This window comes from Saimiri boliviensis, chromosome 13 (assembly GCF_048565385.1).
Source record: "Saimiri boliviensis isolate mSaiBol1 chromosome 13, mSaiBol1.pri, whole genome shotgun sequence".
NCBI lineage: Eukaryota > Metazoa > Chordata > Mammalia > Primates > Cebidae > Saimiri > Saimiri boliviensis.
In genome coordinates, this window is record NC_133461.1 from 29269434 (window position 1) to 29288149 (window position 18716).

Genomic DNA, 18716 nt, shown 5'->3' on the forward strand with positions numbered 1-18716 from the left:
ATGGAGAGAAAAGGTCTTTTCTTAATAACAACAAGAAAGAAAGTGTGATTGAATGAGTTTTTAAGTGGATTTTGAAGAAAAGAATTTAAGGTAAATTTCTAGAGTCACCTGTTTGAGCAGACGATAGTATCATGTTCTGTTTGTCACACTGAGGGAAGTATAGTTCTGGTTCTGTCCAGCTCCCACGTGCTTCCAACACTTTTCTTGTTCAAGGACCATATTTGAGTAGCTGGTGTTGACCAGAGCTTTGTGTTCATGCAAGAGGGAGCTTGTTGGAACAGCAAAATGTAGGTATGGCTTCTGACCTACTGGATCAGTCTTCTTTTTATCAAGATCCCCGGATGATTTGTATCTACATTAAAGTTTAGAAAACACTTTGAGTTATTTCCTGAGAAAACACTTGTCTTGAGCTAGAAATGGAGGCCAGCTTTTTTGTACTTTGAGGGAACTCATTTTCTACTAAATGTTTGTCTTTAGGTTGTAGAAATTTCAAGTGTGATAAGGGATAAATAATGAAAACAGTTTAGATACCCAGAAGGGTTATTACAGCAGTACAACTAAGAATTCACGAGATGCTCTAGTAACTGCTTCAAGTGAGAAGTAAGCAGTTTTCATATACATGATTCCTATATCCTCTTTTAGGAGGAGACTACACAATTTTATCTTAGTCAGTTTCAAAACTTAGAAGAGTCAGTATTTCACATGATCTTTAGCAAATTGCAAAACAGAGTAACATGTTACCTTGCTATGAAAGGATGTGGATAAAGCTTTGAAAAGCCTCCTTAGCTGGACATAAATGTAAGGAACGATTTCTTAACAGTGCCTAGGCCGTTGCTCATATTTAATGACAATATACCTTCCACAGACTCTTGGTGTTCTAGGAGAATCACAGATCTATTTTGAGTTTTGCTCAACTTTGTAAGTCTTTTAAATGTGCCATAAGTGTGGATATTTGCTGTGTTCATTATTTGGGATTATGAGGTTGTTCAATTTCAAGATATTTATAAAGAGTAGATTTTATGCAAGGGATTGCTGTGGGTTAGAAAGATAGCATTTACTTCCAGCCCTGAAGACTGTCCCGTATCGTCTCTCATGTCCCTCCACTAGCTCTTTCCTCTAGCTTCTCCTTCACCCTGTGCTTATTAGGTAGTTTTTGCTAGTTATCTCGTTCTGTCTTGTTTTCTTCTGTCTTTACACGTTTTCTCTGGGAGATCACATACATGTCTATGACTCTACCTACTGTCATTTGTATACTGAAAATTACCTGATATGGTTAGGCTTAGTGTCCCCACCCAAAATCTCATCCTGAATTGTAATCCCCATAATCCCCACGTCAAGGGAGAAAACAGGTGGAGGTAATTGAATCATGGGGGCACTTTCCCCCATGCTGTTCTCCTGATAGTGAGTCTCACAAGATCTGATGGTTTTATAAGGTGCTCTTCTCCTTTGGCTCTGCCACTCTTCTCCCTGCCACCTTGTGAAGAACCTACCATGCTTCTCCTTCCACCATGACTGAAAGTTTCCTGAGGCCTCCCCAGCTGTGCTGAACTGTGAGTCAGTTAAACATCTTACCTTTATAAATTACCCAGTCTCAGGCAGTTCTTTTTTTTTTTTTTTTTTTTTTGAGACAAATCTTACTCTGTTGGCCAGGCTGCGGTGCAGTGGCATGATCTCAGCTCACTGCAGCCTCCGCCTCTTGGGTTCAAGTGATTCTCCTGCCTCTGCCTCCCAAGTAGCTGGAATTACAGGTAGGTGCATGCCACCACACCTGGCTAATTTTTGTATTTTTAGTAGAGATGGGGTTTCACCATGTTGGCCAGGCTGGTCTTGAACTCCTGGCCTCTGCCCACCTTGGCTTCCCAAAGTGCTGGGATTAGAGATGTGAGCAACTGCAACCAGCCTTGGGCAGTTGTTTATAGCAGAGTGAAAACTGACCGAAACACCACCCAAATCTAAATTCATAATCTAGATCTTTCTCCTCCACTGTACTGGTAGATAGTACAATAGAGGATAAGGACATAGGCTCTGGAGCCAGACTGCCAGGGTTTGAGATCTCGGCTCCAGAACTTTACTGCCTCTGGAATCTTGGCGATGATGTTCTGTACCTTCTCTATGCCGCAGTTTCCCATCTGTAAGATGGGAGCGGCAGTAGCTGCTTTCTCAAAGGATGATGGTGAGGATAAAGTGCGTTGACAGTTGTAAAGGGCCTCGCACGTAATTTGCACTGAGTAAGCATTAGCTGGCTGAGCACCAGCTCTCCGCTAGGTTCACTACCTGGGTATCCCACACTTACTTCAAACTTTCATTATGTTTAAAACTGAACTCCTCTTCAAATCTGCTTTTCCTTTTAAATCCCGTATAGTAGGTAATGGCCCTCACCACAGTCACTTAAATTGCCGAGTCAGTTCTGTAACTTTTCTCCCTTTCTCTCAAATTCTCTCTTATTGGACCCTGAAGTTGCACCTAATTCTGCCATTGTAATTTGCATGTATATGCTCTTTTCTTTCTCCATGGCTGCTCTCTTAGTTCTCATGTGTATTGTCTTCACCCACACTATGCCAGGAGTCTGAGTGGGTCTCTTTGCCTCCCTACTTGCCCTTGCACACTGCTGTATTTATTTGAAAAGCAAGTCTCATCTTATTGCTTCCTTTGCTTAAAAACATTACATGGCTTCCCATTGTTACCAGGTTAAAAATCTGACCTGTGTTCTTTACTGGGGCGATTTTTGTCCTCCAGGGGACGTTTGACGATATGTGGAGATTTTGTTGTTGTTGCCAGAACTCGGGAAGAGGTTTCTACTGACATCTAGTGGGTAGAGGCCAGAGATGTTGCTAAACATTCTATAATGCGCACAACAGCCCCCGCAAGGAAGCACGACCCAACCCAGAATGTCTGTAGTGTCAAGGCTGAGAAACCCTTTCTTAAAGTGATGTAGTCTGGGCCCTGCCCTTTGCCCTTCATCTTCTATTGCCATTTGCCATGTACCCACTGCTTCAGCTTTACTGAATTATTATAGTTCCTTGCCCTGTCATAGCTCTACTCCTGAATCTGGATAAACGTGGTCTGGAACTAGAAAATAGTTGAGGCAGTTCTTTGTATCACCTCTTTTTTTCCTGTGGGTCTTTCTTTTTCAACCAGCTTCCCACCCCTTTATCCCATGTCTTTTATCTTGAACCTGCAGTGGCTTCTTCAACTTGCTGAGGCCTCCCCAATTCAGCTCTTAGGCCTTTTATTTGGACCAAGCCACTGCTAACATGGTTGTTTCATATTCCCCATTCTTCACATTACAAAGAGAAAGAACCCACTTGGTCCTATTTATCTCTTCATAGCAGCCCATGGGTCACTGTCAGTTTCTGGCCTAAGGGCTAGTCACTGGGGCTGGAGCAGGAAGGAAAGACCCAGCAAAGGAGAAAGTTACATGTTAGAAGATCTGGCTGTGGTTACTAGGCTTCTTTCAGAAGTAGGTGTGGGAAAGATAGAACTTCGGAGTCTTGGCCTGTCCAGTGTAGGTACTTGAACATGCTGGCCTGGCCTGGAGTTGCAAGTCCTGTTGCTTAAGCAGAGTAATAATTACTGGAGATAAAATACTTATTTTCTGTTTCTTTGCATTACTTTATAGAGAGTTGCTCTCTGTAGGCACACAATAGACTTTTAATAAATACTTAGTGACTGATTCCTAGAAAATGGGTTGGCATCTGGCATTTAAATTTAGTTCTGGCATGCACTATTCTGAGACTTCATGCAAGTTGATTAGCATCTGGCTATAGTTTGCAGATATCTGCTGCTGCTTAAAACTAGTGAAGCTGATGATCTGGTGTCCATAAGGTGCTTTAGACAGTGCCAAACACTGCTGAAAGCTTTCTGTTTTTTCACACCTCTTGAGAATAAAGTAAGACAAAATATAGATTAGGTTTTCATTAAAACAATTTTATGAGACCAATACAGTTGTTTTTGGTAAAATTTAATCATGCTATTTAAGAATTTTAAAATTCTCAAATCCATGACTTATGCTTTCACTTTTTCTCAGTTAGCCATCAGGAGTGAGCGCATACACTTTAGGGTTTAAGTGTATAGCTGTGCAACTTCCGTGCGGTCTCATGCTGGCATTTTATGTGAGCTGCCTTTTCCTGCCCTGCACACATGATGACATGTATTTTTGTCACCCAGCATTTTTCTGAAGACTACAAAATACAATTTGGTTATTGAACTCTGTGGTCAGCTCCTCTATAAAGGATCTTCTTTTGGGCAAAGAAGATCCTTTAGACCATTCAGGTCTATGGAATCAAAGAAAGAAAGACAATTCTCCTCCAGCCCTCAATTAAACAATTCGTTAATTTTAACTTATCCCAACAGGCTTCCTCATTTCTGTTCCCATTGAATTAAGTTTTCATGTGTGTTTTTCTCAAACCTAAAAGAGAATATTAACAAGCAAATTAACCTGTTTGTTGGAGTGAATTTATATTATACACACATGCACAACTCAAATATGTAATATAGTAACATATATGGTTATGATATTTTAGAAATATTGCCTTTTTTATTTTAAAAAAGTCCATTTAATGATTAATTTATATCTGTGATCCTCAGTGTCTCACTACTTATCTCTCTTTTGTTACATTTAAGGCTAGGAGAAGTCCAGAGGTTTAGACAGTCGAGGGTACTGACTCTTCACAGCTAGTAAGTGGGCCATTTCAGGTTTGTCCAGATCAAAAGCCTGGCTCACTTCAAGAATGGCAGAATATTCCTTCTGAGAGTGACTCACTCACCATGGTACCATGGATCCAAACTCCTGGGATTTATCTGGAACAGATAGTTCTCTGCATTCTAAAGTAGCTGTGCCCTTGGGGGTCATTCAATTTGCTTTCCCCCAGCCCTGATTCCACCTGCCTCCCAGTCTAGCTAAGTACCCAAAGTTATAGTAGCAAAGAAAGCAGGATCTTTCCCACTTTTTTTTTTAGAACTGACGTGTTTGAGACAGGTATGGATGTGTTCAGGTATTATATAATACATGATATGTGGAAATTATAATGCAAAAGAAGATAAGAACTGTACGTCTTTTAGCCTGAGATGACAATATTTTTTTATATCTAATGTTGATGTTGAATTTTATTTTTAATTTAATAAATACTTATGAGTGCCGACCACTGCTGGAGTCCTCTTTAATTTGAGATATCTCTTGTTTTTATTGCAGATGAATGCCATTTGTTGTATCTAGAAATTAAGTGTTATAGTCGGTTTTGTACTTTTAAACTTTGATTTTATTTTGACCTCATATTATTGTTAGCACTGTTGTCAGGAAATTATTTCTTTAGGGAAGGAATTATTGTAGTAATAGTTGTAATGAATAGTTTAGTTCTGTTTCCAAAATCTTGGTAAGTTATTTAACTTGTTTTTCATCTCTTGAATGAGATACGATACCTACTTCATTTGAGTGGTGTAAGAGTTAATAATGGCTTGTAAAGTCTTGCATCTCTATTTTCTCTTTTATAATATTATAACATTTTTGAAATATTTTGAATCTAAAAATGAATCTGGATAACATCTTTACAAAAGAATTTCTTGGTCTCTGCTAATATTCCTAGTTTCTGATTCCCTGCTCGATGGATTTTTGAATTGCTTATATTCCCCAGATATTTTTCTAACGAAGCAAATGAAGATCTCACTGAACATAGATAGAAGTTTTTAATAATAATGTGTTTGTAGATTGGTAGGAAATCTGAGCAATGGCTTTCAGTATAAATACTTCTCTTAAATGTATATGATTTCATTTTTTACAAGATAGAATTAACTTACTCTTGCCCAATGCCCAGGCAATAAAAAGGTTCCAGTTTCTTCATTCCTTTGGTCTTTGCTGATCCTTGTTTGATCTTGGCATAGCGGTAGCCAGGAACGGAAGGAGGAATGTTTGCCTTGAAAATCTGGCTTCCTGTATTTCCTACAGCCAGTGGTACTTTGAAGGCAGCTAATTTTTTTCAGGGAAATCTAGCTAGGTTTGCGTTTTCAGTTTAGTCCTTTCTTAAGAAGTTACATTGAGAACATTTAGACAGCTTCCCTCTGAAAATTTATAAGTTTCCAATAGAAAATTGTTACCTATTCAGAAAATTGCTAGTATTGTATAATAGGGTATCTTGGCAGACTTGATGGAACACATGAAAACTTCCTAATTGGTTTAATTTTAGTTTAGACTGCCGGCACATTCAAAATGTCAGCTTTAAAGAAGCATGTCATACGTTTATCAGATTTTTTATTTCTTATAAGTAAAGACCTCTGTGGACAAAATTGCCATACAGTAAATTAAACTTTAAAGTAACTTTCAGAGAGCTTTATTGAATGTCACCATCATGTTACAGAGGTAACTGGGTGTGGTTCATACTTTGTTATAGCCATGAATTATTAAGCCTCCATTCCTGTCTATTTTTATGAAGGTTGTAAGATTTTTACCTACTTTCAAGCTAACAAATTCACCTGCTATGGTTTCGTGGATTCTAGTAGGACACTCAAGACTCATGGGTCAGAGACAAAGGAGAGTTTGTTATTGTCCTCTTATTATATTTTTATTGTAAATTATTATTCACAGGAGTAGTGGGAGCCAGAATATTCTTTTCTCGTGTGGTTCCCATGCCCACAGAGCAACGTGACAACCCACTGGTTGCAGTACAGGAGAGGAACCCAGAGCTTGGGAATCCCCAGTCTTTTATAATAGGCTTCAGGCACACCTGCCAAACCTTTGCTTTGAAGGGAGACATCTTTAATGTATTTGATAACAAACTACCCTCTGCTCTAGAAAGAGACACTGTCTCTGTCTTCCAAGTCTGTTCATTGTATAAGCATCCATGCAGAGATAGCCCGGAGCACAAGGCTGCTAATGCTTCTGCTTTTAAGACGTGCAAAAGAAAAGAGAGTGGGAAATTGTCTCCCAATGCTCCATACCTAGTTATGAATTTCTGTTGCCATTGGAAAAACCTGTCACTGTTTCATAAAGGTAGCTAGTTGATACTGCTCTAGGTTTTCTCTCTCAGTTGCTAATGCACTGCATTTAAATATCTTAGAAGCAGCAAAGGATGGAATGGCCTCATTCCTCTTTGTACATGTGTCATAATGAACCTTCAACTCAGATGTCAGTGTCATTAACTGCACCCCTGAAGCGTTGTTTACAAGTCATAAAATTATAGACTTAGAAGGACCTTTAAAGATCATCTAAGGCAAATTTGCACATTTTACATATGGAAATATTAAAATCTCAAGTTATTATGTGGCCAGTCCAAGTGAACACTGTTGCAGAAGCAGAAATAAAATCAGTTATTCTAGGTTTGTAGCCTAGTATTTTTCCCAGAACAGAGCGAAAAGAGGCACATTCTCTTTTATACAAAATCATGATATTTGATATGTTATAAAATGCTAAGGCCTGATAAGAAAAATAAAGTGACTTAATAAAGCGTTTTCCTTCTTGATGAATTGCATGTGTTTTATGGACTTTTAAAAAGTACCTTTTCCAAGAGAAAGAAACAGTGTTGTGTTAACAGGAGAAATGGGAATAAACAAAGGTAAAAAGATTTAAAATGACTCCTGCATCCAATGCAAATACGTATTGAATCAGATGTCCCAGAGACAGGACAAATAAGGGAAGAAAGAATGCTTCCTTAGGAGAGACGAGAGGATAGTTTGGGAAAGCTAATTTTAAAGAGGTAGATAGATAACTCACTGTGAGAAATATTGTGAATTTTCTGAGCATTTAAAATTTGTTTATTTGTTTAATGTGCTTCGGTTTCCTCATTTACAAACTGCAACTACTCTCCTAGGGTCACTATGAAGACTAAATAAGTTAATTCATGTCAAGTGGTTAGAATAGTATCTTCTGAATAGCAGTCACTCCGTAATTATCAAAGGAAAAAGGTCTTCCTTGTTAGAGGGCTCACAGCACCATGTCTTGTTCATCTTGGCCCAGTAGGTATTTGAATGAATGATGAAATTCTGATACTTGAGCTAAAACAAGTGGTTAAAATCTACTGGCTATAGGTAAGGAAGAACCAGTGTGCCATGGTTGTTTTCAAGTGACCTTCCTGCTTCCTCATTCCTCCTTCCTTCTTTCTTTTGCAAAGCTGGTTCTTCTGCAAAGCTGGTGTCTGTCACACACATACTGGACCCTATCCAATAGGTTATTTGTGTTATCCAATAATATGAGTATTATTTATATTTCATAATGAAGAAACCAAATCTTAGAGAAGTAACTTGTCTGTGGACAGGAACAACATTGATATGTAAACCTACATCTGTGCTCCATCTACAACACTGCACCAGTATTGTATAAACTTCCATTGCCACTGCTTCTTATAATTGAAGTTTTACATTAAAAACAAGTAATTTGTGTATTTGGCTATATCATATAACACTTTACTTAGGGGCAACCTTTCTAAACATGTGATCCCCTTGTTGACATGTTTTTAAAAACCCATTGACTATCAGTAGTTACTGACTGAAAAGATTTTAGGGTGAACAGTGGGGTACCAGACACCCTGTGATAGGTAGGCTAGGAGCTTTTCCCAATCAGTGTTCATAAGAGAATCAAGTCCAACAGAGAACCAGATGAGTGAGGATTTTCTCAGTTCTCCCAAGGAGATAGTCATAGTAGCAAATACCTCCTAAATGAGTAGGAGAAAAGTTAATTGATGAGAAAACTTTTGCCTTCTTAGGAATCCTGGTTTAAAAGATCTGCAAGGTCTTCTGGCTTTGAGGTCCACTGGTTAAGAAAAATTACTATAAAAACCCAATGTGAGACTCCTGTTAATGATTTTTTAAAACAAAGTCTAAAATGTGCCTGCTTTCTTTATTAGTCAAACATGAAGATCATATTGAAGCATGAGAACATTTGCCTATTCTTTACTTGAATAATGGACCCATTATAGTCCTGGAAATTCAGAAGTATGTATAACTCTGTTATAGCTTGCTGCCTGATAACCACGTAATAATATTATTTACTACATAAGCCAATCGGAGACCTTCATATCATTATGAATTTCCAATTTAGAATCATTTAGTGTTAAATCAATCACTGAGATTCTAAGTATGTCCTCTGAGAAACTAGAAGGACTGGTTCTAGCAATGATTTCCTTTTTTTTCTTCTTTCTTTCTTTTTTTTTTTTTTTTTTTTTTTTAATGCAGAGTCTTGTGTTGTTGCCCAGGTGGGAGTGCAGTGGCATGATCTTGGCTCACTGTAACCTCTGCCTCCCAGGTTCAAGTGATTCTCTTGCCTCAGCTGCCCAAGCAGCTGGGATTGCAGGCACATACCACCATACCTTACTAATTATTGCATTTTTAGTAGACAGGGATTTATTGTGTTGGCCAGGCTGGTTTCGAACTCTTGACCTCAGGTGAGCTGCCTGTCTCAGCCTCCCAAAGTGCTGGGATTACAGGTGTGAGCTACTGCACCCAGCCCAGATTACTTTAAATTAGATCAACAGTTCTCAACTGGAGTGAGCTGGTGGGGTGGGGTGAGAGCAAGTGGAGTGTGTATCTTCAGGGAGCCCGTCTGACTCATCTTTGCAGAAAGGTTCCTGAAGAACATGTGTGGTACATGTTGTAGTGCTGGGAACATGGTTGCAAACTCGCAGCGTAGAAGTGACTTATAACAGAGTCTATGAATTTGTATGTCATTAAATTAACTACAGTCAGTGCATAATTATTTAGAAGCCTTTCGAATGAGTGATTGTTTTTTTTTCCTTTTTAATTTGAAAAATTGGAAACATGTTTGAAGAGAATTATATAATGAAACTTTAGATTCTCAGCACCTACCTTCAGGAGATACCAGTTCTTGACAAACTTTATCTCATTTATTTCCCTACATTTTCCTCCCTACCGTGGATTATTTGAAAGCAATTCCTGACATCATTTCATCTATCAGAATTGCATTATGTAAAGAGATACATTTTTATGAATATCCATTTGTGATTTGGTCCCTCTACAAGTGGTAGAGAGAAAAATGAAATCAGGATACTACCACCTTCCAAAACATGGAAATTAGCCACAGTTTTGGTTTTAAGTCATTTAGAGTCTGATTCAGTTCAAGCCTTACTCTGTATCACTCATATTGCTGGTCAGTGTTATACGGACCCCGGTGTCATTTAATTGTAACTCTAGCAATCTATACAGTACAGAATTTCTGTTTAATAGATGAAACAGCCTCTTCTGTTCAGGCTCAGAGAGACTGAAACTTATCCAAGATCGAGTAGCTAATAGTGTGGTGGAGCTGAAATTGAAATACAAGTTTGACCCTAGCCTAGAAGTATTCTTTTTGGCAGACCAGATGTTGATAAAACTGAACAGGATAGGCAGACATCATCTACCTTATATGCATACACTCAGACTCTCAGTTGTGAATGAGTAGAATATCCACTATATAAAGTTTCTGTGCAGTCTTGGATCACTTCTGTGCATTGATTCTCAAAGTGTGTTCTGTGGGCCACAGAGGGTCCATGGACTCTAAGCCTTGTGTAATAAGACATCACTTGCGATTTCTGCTGTGCTGACATTTGCATCTTGGGTACAATACCAAAGTTGGGGTAAAACTGCTGAGACCCTTAGCATAAATCAAGTGGTGCCTAACTGTACTAGTACTTACTGTATTTTCCACAACAACCCACACACTTGTGGTAAAATAAAAACCATTTTCACTGAAAAAGTCCTTTGTGGAATAGTACAAATTATTACTTGTTATAAATCTTGATCCTTGAATACATCTTTTTGATATTTTCTGTGATAACAGTAAAAGCTTACATAGTGCACTTCTCCATGCTGAGTTCCAATGATTGTCTTGAAGAAAAGCAGGTGTGTGATAGAGTTGTGAGCTGAACTAGCCACTTCTCTGATGGAATAGCATTTTTACATAAAAGAACATGTGATAGTCTTGGCAGAGAAGAAATTGCCAGTGTTGGTTGCCAATAAAAAAAGTTTTCAAGTCAAAATTAGAATTTCAAAAAACTTACAATTGGCATCATGAGTTTCACAACTTCCCAATAATTTAGACTTTTGTTATAACATCAATAATGTTAGTAAATGTGGATTTTTAAAAATATTATTTGATGAAATGTGTCAACATTTGGAAGATCTGCATAATTCAGTAAACCAATATTTTTCAAATGACTTTTAAAGAGTTTTTTTCATTAACTGCTTTACTGTTAACAGGTAATGTGTTTTTTATGAAATTTAAATGAATTGATAAATATTTAATATTTTTCTCAGTTTTAATATCCATCCGTATAACATACATATAAAAAAGTTCTTTGGGGGTTCTCATTAATATTTTCAAGAGTCTAAAGGGGCCCTGAGAGAAGTATAAGAACCAGCACTCTAATGCCCTTTCAGGATGAGGTAGGTAGAGTGGATGTGAGCATGTCTGTATGACACATTTTACTGTATATACTTTTAAACACCTACTATTTCTGAATTATATCCTTCCTTCCATCAGTATAATCAATATTTATCTATATTTGTATTATTCATGCTTCCATTTAATACATATTTATTGAGAATATAGTTATCAGAGGTTAGACGAGAAGAGGTATACAGAATGTATATATCATATTTATTCTCTGTAAGAGCTCATGGTCTCTATCTTAAAAAGTCATAAGATGGCAATTTTACTGTACTAAATTGCCTTTTAAGTTTATTGCTTATCTTGCCTGGGTGTCAAAATTGAAAGAGCTAGAGGAGCAAGATCAAAAAAACTCAAAAGCTAGCAGAAGACAAGAAATAACTAAGATCAGAGCAGGACTAAAGGAGACAGATACACGAAAAAAAAAAACTCTTCAAAAAATCAATAAATCCAGAAGCTGTTTTTTTTGAAAAATCAACAAAATAGACCACTAGCCAGATTAATAAAAAAAAGAAGAATCAAATAGATGCAATAAAAACGATAAAGGGGATATCACCACAGATTCCACAGAAATGCAAACTACCATCAGAGGGATTACTACAAACAACTCTATGCACATAAACCAGTAAACCTGGAAGAGATGGTTAAATTCCTAGACCCTTCCACCCTCCGAAGCCTAAACCAGGAAGGAGTTGAAACCCTGAATAGACCAGTAACAAGGGCTGAAGTTGAGGCGGTAATTAATAGCCTACCAACCAAAAAAAAGCCCAGGTCCAGATAGGTTCACAGCCGAATTCTACCAGACATACAAAGAGGGGCTGGTACCACTCCTGAAACTATTCAAACAATCCAAAAAGAGGGAATCCTTCCCAAATCATTTTATGAGATCAACATCATCCTGATACTAAAACCTGGCAGAGACTCAACAAGAAGAGAAAGCTTCAGGCCAATATCCATGATGAACATAGATGCAAAAATCTTCAGTAAAATACTGGCAAACCAATTGGAACAGCGCATCAAAAAACTTACCCATCATGATCAAGTAGGCTTAATCCTGGAATGCAAGGCTGATTCAATGTATGCAAGTCTATAAACGTAATCCACCACATAAACAGAACCAAAGACAAAAACACATGATTATCTCAATAGATGCAGAGAAGGCCTTCAACAAATTTCAACAGTCCTTTATGCTAAAAACTCAATAAACTAGGTATCAACAGAATGTATTTCAAAATAATAAAAGCTATTTAAAACAAACACACAACCAGTATCATACTGAATGGGCAAAAACTGGAAGCATTCCCTTTGAAATCTGGCACTAGACAAGGATGCCCTCTCTCACCACTCCTATTCAGTATAGTATTGGAAGTTCTAGTCTGAGCAATCAGGCAAGAAAAAGAAATAGAGTATTCAGTTAGGAAAGGTGGAAGTCAAATTGTCTCTATTTGCAAATGACCTGATTGTATATTTAGAAGACCCCATCATCTCAGCCCAAAATCTGAAACTGATAAGCAACTTCAGCAAAGTCTCAGGATACAAAATCAATGTGCAAAAATCACAAGCATTCTTATACACCAATAACAGACTTAAAGAGAGCCACATCGATTATGAACTGCCATTCACAACTGCTACAAAGAGATTTAAATACCTAGGAATACAACTAACAAAGGATGTAAAGGACCTCTTAAAGCAGAACTACAAACCACTGCTCAAGGAAATCAGAGAGGACACAAACAAATGGAAAAACCTTCCATGTTCATGGTTAGGAATAATCAATATTGTGAAAATGGCCATACCACCCAAAGTAATTTATAGATACAATGCTATCCCCATCAAACTACCTATGACCCTCTTCACAGAACTGGAAAAAAACACCTTAAACTTCATGTGTAGCCAAAAGAGAGCCCGCATAGCCAAGTCAATTCTACGCAAAAAGAACAAAGCTGGAGGCATCACGCTACCATACTTCAAACTGTACTACAGTAATCAAAAGAGCATAGTACTGGTATCAAAACAGAGACATAGACCAATGGAACAGAACAGAGGCCTTGGAGGCAATGCCACACATCTACAGCCATCTGATCTTTGACAAACCTGACAAAAACAAGCAATGGGGAAAGGATTCCCTGTTTAATAAATGGTTTTGGGAAAACTGGCTAGCCGTGTGCAGAAAGCAGAAACTGGACCACTTCCTGACACCTTACACTAAAATTAACTCCAGATGGATTAAACACTTAAACCTAAGACCTAACACCATAAAAACCCTAGAAGAAAACCTAGGCAGAACCATTCAGGACATAGGCATAGGCAAGGACTTTATGACTAGAACACCAAAAGCATTGGCAACAAAAGCCAAAATAGACAATTGGAACCTAATTAAACTCCAGAGCTTCTGTACAGCAAATTAAACAGTCATTAGAGTGAACCTGCAGCCAACAGAATGGGAAAACATTTTTGCAATCTACCGATCTGAGAAAGAGCTAATATCCAGAATCTGCAAAGAACTAGAACAGATTTACGAGGAAACACACAAACAAACCCATTCAAAATTGGGCAAAGGATATGAACAGACACTTTTCGAAAGAAGACATTTATGTAGCCAACAAACATATGAAAAAATGCTCATCATCACTGGTCATTAAAGAAATGCAAATCAAAACCACATTGAGATACCATCTCATGCCAGTAGAATGCTGATCATTAAAAAATCTGGAGACAACCGATGCTGGAGAGGATGTGTAGAAATAGGAACACTTTTACACCGTTGGTGGGAGTGTAAATTAGTTCAACCATTGTGGAAGAAAGCATAGTGATTCTTCAAGGACCTAGAAATATAAATTCCATTTGACCCAGCAATCTTATTACTGGGTACGTATCCAAAGGGTTATAAATCGTTCTGTTATAAAGACATATGAACATGTATGTTCATTGCAGCATTGTTTATAATAGCAAAGACCTGAAACCAACCCAGATGCCCATCAATGATAGACTGGACAAGAAAAATGTGGCATATATACACCATGGAATAGTATGCAGCCATAGAAAATGATGAGTTTCTGTCATTTGTTGGGACATGTAAGTATCTGGAAACCAACATTCTTGGCAAACTGACACAAGAACAGAAAACCAAACACTCTGTGTTCTCACAGGCAGGTGTTGAACAATGATATCACATGGACACAGGGAGGGGAGCATCACACACTGGGGTTTGTTGAGGGGGTGCTAAGGGAGGGACAGTGGAGTGTAGGGAGTTGCAGAGGGATAACATGGGGAGAGATGCCAGATATAGGTGACAGGGATGGAGGTAGCAAACCACCTGGCCGTATATGTACCTATGCAACAATCCTGCATGTTCTGCACATGTACCCTAGAACCTGAAGTGCAGTAAAATAAGAAAGAAAACTACTGACATGCTTTTTTTTTTTTTTACCTATTAGATTAGAAAAATCTGTTTTCCAGGTTGTTTGGAAACAGACCATCTCAAAATTTGCTGGTAGAAGTGTAAATTGGTTCAACTCCTATGAATAATGTGGCAATGTCTGTCCAAATTTCAAATAACATCACCCTTTGACCCAGCAATCCTACATGCATTTCTGCAAAATTACAATGTACTAGTTTATTTTGGGAGTATTTTTATAATAACAAAAGATTAGGTACAACTCAATTATCTACCAATAGAGACCTACTTAAATATAGTACATTGACGTAATTGTGTGCAGCTGTAAAAAAAAAAAAAAAAAAAAAAAAACACTGATGGAAGGCTCTTTTAGATGCATTTTGTGAAAAATACAAGACATGGAACTATACATGTAGTATGTGATTAGTGTAGGGGGAAAATAATACATGTTTGCATTTATCTTTGTTTACATGCAGAAACTCTGGAAGGATGCACAAGAAACTGATAGAAGTGGTTATGGGGTGGGAGGAGGGCTAGACTTCGCTGTGTTTTTCTTCTCGTATCTTGCTATATAAGCACCAAGGGGGCAGTGATCTTTATTTTGTTCACTAATGTATCCTTATAACAATACATGGCCCATAAATATTTTTAGAATAAGTGGTTATTCAAGAATAACTCAAAACACAAAAGCAACATAAGCTGATAACAAAAAATATAGACAAACTTGAAGACAACTATTAATAGAAAGTCTGTTTCCAAGTAATCCTTAAATTGATGTCTTGGTGGATAACACTCTAGATAAAATGTTCTGCTCATGTATATGCAATATTTTTTTTGAAAGTTTATAGGCATTTTTCATCATCTGTGTTGAAAGATACATGGCCTCAAAATACCATTGAATTTGTCCAGTTAAAATTGTTAATGCCATATATTAGGACATTTGTTTGTATATATGTATGTCTAGACACATATAACATCTCTGGAAAGAAAATCTTCACTCATGCATAAGAAACAGTGTATGACAGTGATTACTAGAATGAGACCCACCTCCACTTCTTGCCAGCTGTGTGATCTTGGGAAGTTACCTAACCTTTCAGTGTGTATAGTCCTTTAGTACTTGTCCCCTGTAGTGATCCCTGGAGTCACAAGCAGGAGACTCTTATGGATAATTTGCTTGATAAAATTGAGCTTGAAGATACCTGGGTAGGCAACTGCAGGAGTTTCTCTCTTCAAGGGGGTGGAGCTAGGTAAACTGCTCCCAGATCTGATGTGTGTCTTGAGTTTTGTTAAGCAGCAGGGAAATGGATTCAAAGTCCAGCGGGGACAAGTTCAAGATGTGGGACCACTGATTCCTTGGTTCACCTTGCTAAGTTACATTTGCAAAGAGCTGATCAGTTTGGACTAATCTGACTTTAGCGTGCATGTTGTTTTTATCCTCTACCTCAGAGTCTGGGAGTTCTGCAGGCCTAGCTCCTACGGAGTGGCCTTTGGGGAGTGAGTTCACATTTTCCCATTTACTTACATCATTATTTTTTAAAGACTTTGTTTTCATTTCTCATTGTTAATTGGCTCTTGGAATTCACCCCTCCCTATTTCCCTTCTTGAATCTTGCCATTTATAAGGCAGTTTCTTCTTTCCATATATTAGTTTTCTTAAAGCAGTGTATATTTGATCAAATTCAAATAGTTCTGAAATACCAGTAACATGACTGAGAATGGCTATTTATATATTTTTATAAATTTATAAATGGGCATTTCACAGGTCATTCTCATATGGAGGAGAATTGGAAATTCTTTCAAATACATTTTTTAAAAAGGTTTTAATTTTTAAGTTATCCAAAGTGACACCTGTAATGTGAATAGGACATTCCAGAACAAAAAAAAGTTGAAACAGAATTATTACGGTGTTTTTTACAAATTTTGTACTCCTTATGTAGCTAGAAATCAAACATTTCATATTAAAATGAGAATTGAATTAGTTTCAACAAATTTTGTTTTTAGAAGTCTGATTCTTTACAAAAATGAAAGGATAATAGAAAATTTTATAGTATTATGTTTTTATATTGCACTTATGAAATTGAGTGAATCGTGTGATGACTGAAAGACTTTAGGCATTTTTTCAAGCCACAAGTATTTTTTTTCTTTCACAGATATATAGTACTTACTGGAAATCGTACTTTTCTTTGCCACCATATCATTCGTACCTGTTTTGCTGGTGTGTGTTGATTGGTCTTACTGTATCTCATAAGTAATTGCTAACCCTTACTGGTCCAAACACTGATTGGTAGCAGTGTAATCTCATGCCACTTAAAGACTTTCTTATAATCGAGCCACAGACTAAATGTTATTAAGTTTGAAGTATCACATCGTATCTTTGTTGCAACTGAGAAAGTGAAAATAGACCTTTTAAATTTTGTTTAACTTTTATTATTACATCTAGTTTTTAAAATTGTTCACAACTTGAATGGTATTTCACTTTAGCTTCTGTATTCTTTTGCTGTTCACAATGATAATGTTACGTGTTGAAAGTATTTCATCAAGTGTATCAGTCACGTTTAGGTTCAACTGTGAATAATAGAAAAACCTAAAATCTGAATAGCTTAAAGAAAGAATTAATAATTTCCTTTCTCTCCAAGAAAAGTCCAGAGTAGTCCTTCTGAGACTGACAAGAAGCCTCTGCTCCTGCAAACTTAACTGCTTAATGAACACGGATTTATTATCTTACACTTCTGTAGATCAGAAATCTGGCTTGGTTCAGCTGGTTTTTCTGCTCCGGGTTTTATAAGGTTGAAATCAAGTTGTAGGCCTGCTGGGCTCATATTGTGAGGCTCTGGGAAGCGATCTCTAGGCTCATTAAGGTTATTGGCAGAATCTAGTTCTTTGTGATTGTAGAACTGAGTTGCCCCTTGCCTTACTGGTGTCCAGCTGAGGGCTGCTTTTAGCTCTTGGAAACCTCTCTCTGGTCCTTAGATGTAGGTCCCTGTATCTCACTGGCACATCAAAGAATGCTTCTCATGCTTGGAATCCTTCTGATTTCTTCTGCCTCATGTCTCTGACTCCAGCCAGATAAAGTTCTCTGCTTTTAAGGACACATGTGGTTAGATTGTGCATATTTGGATAATCTAGGATAATCTCCCGTTTTAAGGACAATAATCTTAAATCTAAGGTCAAAATTACATTTTGACCTGTAATGTAACATGTTCACAGGTTGCAGGCATTAGGGCATGGACATCTTTGAGTGGGGGAATTCTGCCTATCACAAAGTCCGCAGAGACACACTCTTTTTAGATCCATCATCCCTAGGGTTTGATCCTCCTCCTTGGGTCCAGGAAGCATCTGAGTTCAAGCCACAGGATAGCGGGAGGAGGCAAACAATAAAAAGTCTGGCAAGACACTGGGTAACTTTTCTTTCTGTCTGTCTTTTTTTTTTTTTTTTTTTTTTTTAGACAGGGTCTCACTCTGTCACCCAGGCTGGAGTGTGGTGACGCAGTCATGGCTCACTGCAATCTCCTCTTCCTAGGCTTAAGCAGTCCTCTCACTTCAGCTTTCCTGGGACTACAGGCACACACCACCATGACCAGCTGATTATTTTCTATTTTTCGTAAACACAGGGTTTTGCTGTGTTGCCCAGGATGTTCTCAAACTCCTGGACTCAAGCAGTCCTCCTACCTCAACCTCCCCAGTTTCTGGGATTACAGGTATGAGCCACCATGCCTGGTCAGCACTGGGTAACTCTTAAGGATGGTTCTCAGAAGCTGCCAAGAGACCTTCAATCTGGCAATATAGAATTTTGTCATGTGACCATTCTTAGCAGCAGTGGAAGCTGAGAAATGCAGTCTTTATTAACTGCAGCCATGTGCCCAGCTAAAAAAATCTGTTAGTTTAGAAGAAAGGGAGAAATCAATCTTTGGGGAACAGTCGACAGCTTCTGTCCCACCAAGTGCATTTTTCT

The 18716-nt window shown here is 37.8% G+C and overlaps 1 protein-coding gene across 4 annotated transcripts in view; it reads left to right on the top strand.

The window, feature by feature from the left end:
* DYM (dymeclin) overlaps positions 1–18716 on the top strand; it is a 439715-nt gene that overhangs the window by 223509 nt on the left and 197490 nt on the right. The gene's annotated exons all lie outside the window — the stretch shown is intronic.